Here is an 8489-nt window from a genome sequence, read left to right on the forward strand (position 1 = left end):
AGCATGAAGGCCCAGATCCGACTAGATATTTGCAGTCAATTGGAGTTAGGCACCTCGATAGCTTTCCAGGATCTGGGCCACAATGTCTACCAGGTAGAGGGTAACATGCCTGGGCAGGGGAGCCAGCAGGGTGAACTCACGGCTCGTGGAACGAAAGCCCCATTTGAACCCAGGGAAGCAGTCGAGGGGTTCAATTCCACTTCGCTACGGCGGGAGTTCCAGTAAACATGAGTGTGCCACGCGGGGGACCGCTGTCCAACACCACGCTCGGACACGCCAGTGATGGAAAGAGGACTGGGGGCGGCGGGGGGGGGTGATATCGAAAAGGAGAGCAGAGAAATGGCAACGTCTGTGGGCCATGGTGGTGAGTGAGATGGAAATCGTGTCATGGGTGGCGTCCCTCAGCTGTTTTGAACCATTTGCCGCTGGCGATTCCACTCCAGACGGAGTTCAACCTTGCCGGCCATGCTGGGCGAGACAGCCCACAGACTGCGGCTGCGTGGCCTGTTGCCTCCAGCCGTGCCCAGAACCGCCACGGACGCCGCACTCCCTCCAGCACCGCGGGAGCATTGTCCCCCTGCCCCATCGATGGCAGCAGAATGCTACCGGCTCCATCACCGCAGCAAGGGAGAGGCGAGTCGGTCGCACCGTTCCTTGCTGCACTAAGGAAGTTGCCGGAGCATTGTCCATTCAGGCAACCATCAAGGGATGTGCCGCGCAACTAATTTGTCCCTGGATTATGCACTGACCAGAGCCGGGAAAAGCTACTGATGGGATCAGCTCTTGCATTCAAGAAGGCTGATGACAAAGCAACTACCATGGAAATGGCGGAGAAGGATTCTCTGGAATCTAGGGTGAGCAGAGACATTCACCTGCTAAATCGGCGAGGCCCTCGGGAACGTAAGGAATGTCCCCGTGACTGTTGTGCACAAACGATGCACGCTAAGGACTGCTGGGCACACCAGGGGTTTTTGCAGAAAGTTCCAGAAGAAAGGACACGTTGCCCTGCCCTGTCACACAGTCCAACGTCCAGCCAAGAAGACACCTCTGAAGATTGACCCTAAAAAAGGATGGAAGTCGGGAATGCATAATATGGAGAAAGACACTGACCCAGACCTGGCGCTGCATGTGTTATCAGAACTGGACTCAGACATGGTGTCCAGATCCCACCGTTGACTGAAGCAGTTCCTACAAGAAAGGAGTTTGATACTAGAGCTGCCATCTCACTGATTCCTGCATCAACCCATCACCAGACTTTGTCACGAGTCCAGCGGATATTCCAGTCGGACTTTCTGTTCCTCCTCCCGTTACACCTCCTAATTTCAACGATCTGCGGGAGGAAACATTGATACCAGATCTAGCTGATTCCTTACCTCTGACTGGTGCTGTTGTTCAGGGCCCAGCCGCACCACCATCGCCAAGAGAGTGAGAAAACTAGGTGGGCACCGGAATTTACAAATTCTTTAGTTAGTGAGTTGCTTTTCCAGGGCAGAATAATCCCTTGCAATTTTAAAGTCTGCGGTATTCCACCCACAACTATTCGTTAGGTTACATAGTGTTTTATTGGCAAAGAGTCCTGTGGCACCTTATAGACTAAGAGACATATTGGAGCTTAAGCTTTTGTGGGTGAATCCCCACTTCATTATCCTCCAATACGTCTGTTAGTCTATAAGGTGCCACAGGACTCTTTGCCACTTTTACAGATCCAGACTAACATGGCTACCCCTCTGATAGGGTTTTATGGTAGTCATGTCAACGACAATGTATATATACAGTAAAAGCTGTGTTATCCAGCCCTGTACCAACCAGAAAGCTCTATAAACTGGTATTTCTAATCTTCTTAGAAAGTCCGGTTTATAGTCCAGTTGGCGTGGGACTGGCAGGCTCCCTACCTGGCTCTGTGTGGCTCCCCAGAAGCAGCAACATGACCCTGCTGCTCCTAGGCGGAGAAGCGGCCACGAGGGGTTCGGAGTGCGGGATGGGGTGTGGGGCTGGGGCACGCGTGGGCTCTGGGAAGGAGTTTGGGTGCAGGAGGGGGCTTGGGGCAGGGGGTTGGGGCACAGGAGGGGTTTCAGGGTGCCGGATCGGGCCGGGGCAGGGGCAGTGCGCAGAGGACTGCTGGGCACACCTCCGCCTAGGAGCAGCAGGGACAGATCACCACTTACAGGGAGCTGCCTGAGGTGACTGCCGCCCGGATCCAGCACCCTGAAGCCCATCCTGCACCCCAACCCGCTGTCCCGAGCCCCCTCCTACACCCAAACTCTCTTCCTCTGAGTTAACCAGAATTTTTCACTTACTGGCACCTCCGGTTCCTCCAACATGCCAGATAAAAGAACTTTTATTGTATTTACATGTATATCAAGGCAAGTCTTTTAAAATAGGGTGAAGGAATGTGATGTCCTGTCCCGTTAAATGTTTGGCCATTCTGTACTCCCACTGCCCCAGGGCAAAAACACAGCCCAGGTTCACAGTGGGGCATACTTCTCTGGAGTGAAAGTCTTGGGATCCATCATCAGCAAACTGAGAACGAGGTGGCAGGATAACACCATTGCGAAGCAGAGCCCGATGGTCTTCTCAGGTACGTATGCACAGAGAGGGCCTCTCTACAGCCAAGGAGGTCATTGTGCCATGCTGCAGAGCCCTGGGGCCATAATAGTGTGCACAGTTCTGGTCCCCAAAGCTGGGCAACAAAACTGATCCAAGGACAGAGAGACAAAGCAGGTGAGGAAGGACTGCAGGAGCTAATTTCGTAGAGTCTGGAAAAGAGAAGGCTCCAGGAGTGGGGGAGGATGATCACATACATAAATACCTGCAAGGAAACAGAAATGAAGGAAGGAGATTAGTTGTAGACTCAGCAGATGGTAAAACGAGGTGCAGAGGCTGGAATCTAAGGAAGGGAACGTTTCAGCAACACACAGTTCTTGACGATAAAAGCAACGGGGTGGTAGGCTAATCTCCCACGGGAGGTGGCAAGGCAGCGTTGCTGAAGGTACGCCAGTGCAATTGAGAGAAGGTGCTGATCGGTCCGGGACTAGGTGTCTGATCAGCAGTGCCTTCAGCAAGGGGGACTCTCCAAGGTGACGGATGGGAAGTCTTTGGGCATGGGTTGCCCCTCTCTGATCCCTCCGCCACATGCGGGCTGTTTGGAATAACAGCACTGAAGAGCAGGAAGGGAAGTCGGGGGGAAATAACCACCCTGCTTATTAAGAGAGGTGTATTCAAACTACAACTCGAGATGGAGGCTCTCGCTTGTGAGGTTGCACAGAAAACCACACACACACACACAGAGCAGTCCCGGTCAATAAATCACAGCATAGCAGAATTACCTCACCCCACCAGATCCGAGTGGCTGAATACATCCAGAGGCTAGGACACGGTCACCTAGCAACTGCTAACAGCTGGGTACCACTTGTGTGGATAGGACAGCGCCTGTGGGGGCAAGGCAGCAGAGGCTGGGCTGGGCACTACTAATGCTACCTAGGGCCTCTGAGTGGGAATGAGGCAGACTAGTGCCTTGTGAAATGCCGGGTGTCATGTTAGATGGTCCTTTTCCAGCCCTAGGATCTATGATCACCTCATGCTTTGTAAGACTGGATGGAACATGGCAGTAAATGGTCCGCACAAGGCCCGGGAATGCACTGGAGGAGCTAACAGACCTTTTCCAACTCTATCTGCCATGGATTCACTGGCACTACAATGATCTACCAGTGAGCCCATGAGATGAGACAGACACAGGTGTTCTCCTGGCCCCACACGTCATTTACAACACAGCCGCATACAATTTCACTAGGCCCCAAGCCGGGTCTTGGGATGTATTTTGCAATCTCGAGGGATGTTCGATCGCCTTCGCTAACCCACGTAAGGCTAAGCCCTTATTTCAGTCATCGGAGCAAAGCACATGCCTTTGATGATAGCAATACACCAAGGCGGGAAAATCGGCAGAAAGAAAATTCCTGCTGCAACAATCAAAGGCGGATAGCGACACGGCTTCTGTCTAGTGACTACAGTCAATAAGGACCTGTGAGTCCCATTTCCTCTCAATTGTCCCTTTATAGAGCAGGGTAATGAGTCATTGAACTCAACAAGACTTGGGCTATTTAGACTGCAAGGGAAGAGTCGGAGACGCTTTGGTGCTCTGATTCCAGCGGTATAAATGTCTAGCCAGAGAGTGCAGAGATTAATAGGATCAGAGGGCTAGAAAATAAGAAGTATGAAATTGCTGAACTACTAACTGTGGAATGTAACCTATCGCTTAAATCAGCCTCTGTCCCAGAAGACTGGAGGGTAGCTATTCTAACAATGACTTTTTTAAAGACGCCAAAGGTGATCCTGGCAATTACAGGCCAGTAAGCTTAACTTCAGTACCAGGCAAATTGGTTAAACCTGTAGTAAAGAACAGAATGATCAGACACTTAGATGAACACGATTAGTTGGGGAAGAGTCAAGACAGCTTTTGTAAAGGGGAATCATTCATCATCAATCTATGAGTCAGCAGTGTGCCCTTGTTGCCAAGAAGGCTAATGGCATATTGGGCTGCATTAGTAGGAGCATTGCCAGCAGAATGAGGGAAGTGATTATTCCCCTTTATTTGGTGCTGGCGAGGCCACATCTGGAGTATTGTGTCCAGTTTTGGGGCCGCCACTACAGAAAGGATGTGGACAAATTGGAGAGAGTCCAGCGGAGGGCAACAAAAATGATCGGGGGCTGGGGCACATGACTTAGGAGGAGAGGCTGAGGGAACTGGGCTTATTTAGAGTGCAGAAGAGAAGAGTGAGGGGGGATTTGATAGCAGCCTTCAACTACCTGAAGGGGGTTCCAAAGAGGATGGAGCTCGGCTGTTCTCAGTGGTAGCAGATGACAGAACAAGGAGAAATGGTCTCAAGTTGCAGTGTGGGAGGTCTAGGTTGGATATTAGGAAACACTATTTCACTAGGAGAGTGGTGAAGCACTGGAATGGGTTACCTAGGGAGGTGGTGGAATCTCCTTCCTTAGAGGTTTTTAAGGTCAGGCTTGACAAAGCCCTGGCTCGGATGATTTAATTGGGGATCGGTCCTGCTTTGAGCAGGGGGTTGGACTAGATGACCTCCTGAGGTCCCTTCCAACCCTCATCTTCTATGATTCTATTAGAGTTCTTTGCGGGGGTCAACGAACATGTGCTAAGGGTGATCCAGTGGATATAGTGTACTTGGACTTTTAGAAAGCCTTTGACAAAGTTCCTGCCCAAAGACCCCTAAGCTGTCCTGGGATAAGAGCAACGGTCCTCTAATGGATCGGTAACTGGTTAATAGATCGGAAACAAAGGGTGGGAATAACTGGTCAGTTTTCACAGTGGAGAGAGGTAAATAGCGGGGGTCCCCCAATGATCTGTGTTGGGAGCAGTGGTGTTTAACATATTCATAAATTATCTGGGAAAAGTGAGTGGCCAGTGAGGTGGCAACATTTGTAGATGATTACTCAAAAATAGTTAAGTCCAAAGCTGACTACAAAGGGATCTCACAAACCTGGGTGACTGGGCAACAAAATGGCAGATGAAATTCAGTGTTGCTAAATGCAAAGGAATGCACATTAGAAAACTTAATCCCAACTATACACACAAAATGATGGGCTCTAAATTAGCTGTTACCACTCAAGGAAGATCTTGGAGTCTGTGCAGCGGCAGTCATAACAGCTAAGAGAAAGTTGAGAACCATTAGGAAAAGGCTAGACAATAAAACAGAGACTATCCTAATGTCACTCTATGAATCCATGGTACGCCCACACCTAGCACACTGTGTGCTGTCCTGGTCACCCCATCTCAAAAAAGATTGAATTGGAAAAGGTGCAGAGAAGGGCAACAAAAATGATTGGGATGGAACGGTTTCCATATGGGAAGAGATTTCAAAGACTGGGACAGTTCAGGTTAGAAAAGAGATGATTAAGGGTGGATGTGATCGAGGTCCATAAAATCATCAATGGTGCAGAGAAAATGGATAGGGAAGTGGTATTTACCCCTTCACATAACACAAGAACCAGGGGTCACCCAAGGAAATTAACAGGCAGCAGGTTTCAAACAAACAGAAGGAAGTATTTCTTCACACAGCACACAGTCAACCTGTGGAACTTGTTGACAGGGGATGATGTGAAGGCAAAAAGTATAACTGGGCTCAAAAAATAATTAGATAAGTTCATGGAGGACAGGTCTATCAATGGCTATTAGCCAAGATGGTCAGGGATGCAACCTCCAACTGACATATGGTGGGGCTGGACGAAAGGGGATGGATCACTCAATAATTGCCCTGTTCTGTTCATTCCCTCCGAAGCACCTGGCACCGGCCACTGTCAGAGGCAAGAGACTGGGCGAGGTGTGCCATTGGTCTGACCCAGTCTGGAGGTTCTTAAGAAAACCAAGCGACTTCTCTGATTTACCCCATCTCAGAAAATACCAGGACACTGGGGTGTTTGGTTCCAAGACAACAGACTTCTCAATTGATTAAAAGGGGGAAAGCATGCGTGACTTGGAAGCTGGTGCAGAATGACACCCCGAAGATGAAAGCTCTCTGTTTATCCATGGAGCTGAGGACACAACATGCCTCAATACAAACCTGATGGGATAGCCTCCAGGGAGAGAGGTGAATTAGCTCTCAAAGGTCTGCGCAATCCTTGACCGCCCTGCTGACGTGGTCAAGGGGAACCTGCTGGGTATATATATAAAGCTGACTGCGGCAATGTTCACACTAGAGTGGCACAGTTATGGCAATTTCTGTCACTGCAGTTAATCAACTGCTCTGAGAGCTGGCAGCTCGGTTGACAGAATAATTATTCCATCAACCTAACCGCATCTACACTCGCGTTAGGTCAACCTATCTATGGCGCGCAGGGCACAAAGTTTTTCACAACCCCAAGTGATGCAGTTAGGTCGACCTAACTTTTAACTGTAGCTCAGGCCTACATTGTTAACCTGTGGAACTTCCTGCTGCAGGGTGTTACTGAGGCAAATAGCTTAAGACTCAGGACTGGATTAGACATTTATAGGCTCAGGTATGGAAGCTGTTGCATGCAGAGAAAAGAGGGATCTATCAATCCTCATGCCTCACTGTGAAAAGACCCATTAGGAAACCTGCTCCATTTTCCCAGCCAGTGCAGGATTGGCCCCTATGGGATATTATCCAGGGCTTTGTCCTGGCTAGTTTCAAAAAGGCTCCAGCGATGGAATTTCCACTCCTTCCCCTGGGAACTCCGGCGACAGTCTGACAGACTTCCCAGCCAGGGAAGGTTTCCTACACTGTTGCTGAGTCTCTGTAATTGCACCTACGGTGGCAGTGATCATCCCGGTGGGTGTAATTTCAGGGTAGCTGGGGAGATGACAGGGATGCTGCAGGTGCTGGGTGACAGATGGGCCAGTGTGTACAAACTTCCAGCCTCTAGCTAGCCCCCTCGTTCCAGCCCTCCAGCTCTGTGTCACGCCAACGGCCCAGGGGCGTTTCACTCAAGGGATAAGCAGCAGCTGGCAAGTTGCTCTGTGACTGGCAGGACAGCCCCAGTTGGCTCAACAAGGAGCTATCTTTAGCCCTGATCACTTCTTTGCGGTGTCAGGAAAAGCGAAGCCCAAAGTGCACTAACATTATAACGGTTCTTCCCTCCCCGCTGCTCCTGCTGATGTGCTGACGGGTGCTAATTACCAGGGAGCTGCACTGTTGACGAGACAGGCCCACTGCTGCTTGGAGAAAGGATCAGGACAGAACAGCCCAAGGGGGATGCATGGCGAACAGGCAAGCTCCCACCCCTGCAGCCCCCCCAGGACTCCCTCACAGCACCCCGGTCCACCCACCCTCGCAGAGCCTCCTTACAATGCTCTGCCCAGCAACAGATCCCCTTTCATCCAAGGAGATCTCAGCACTTTGCAGTTCATTCCCATACCTCCCCTGTGAGGGGGGCAAGTATCATTTAATTCCCCTTTACAGATGGGAAAACCAGAGGCTCAGGCTGGTTGCAAAATCCAGGAGCCTCGACCCCCACCACGAAGCCGCAGAGCTGAAAAAAGGACCCCAAGGTCCTGACACTCACAGTCCCTCTTCTAACCAGACTCCTCTGCCGGAGCCAGGAATGGAATCCAGGAGTCCTCAGGCCTCGTCCAGTCACTAGCCACAGCTCAGGGGATGTGACAGTGACCGATGTTGTTCTCCAAGTGAAGGGGAAGTGACAAATGAGTGGAGGAGATAGGGTTCGTCGTGCAGAAATTTTCCAAACTGAAATAGGCCAGTGCCAGCAGAGAGAAAGTGAGGGAGATCAGACACCCCTAATAATGGCAGAGGCTTTACCCTAGGCTCCACCTAGTTCCCACATTCGAAACATACCATTTCACACTGTTCTATTGGGCCCACCCTTGTAGGGCTTGTCAGCCAGCCATTCAAATGCACTTTTCAAGTCTGCCCAGGAAGTGGGGGCCCATTTTAAAGCATACTCGATTATCAAAGCCCAGGGCAGGCATGGGGCCGGTCCTTATGCAGGTA

The sequence above is a fragment of the Lepidochelys kempii genome, chromosome 3 (assembly GCF_965140265.1).
Source record: "Lepidochelys kempii isolate rLepKem1 chromosome 3, rLepKem1.hap2, whole genome shotgun sequence".
NCBI classification, from domain to species: Eukaryota; Metazoa; Chordata; order Testudines; family Cheloniidae; genus Lepidochelys; species Lepidochelys kempii.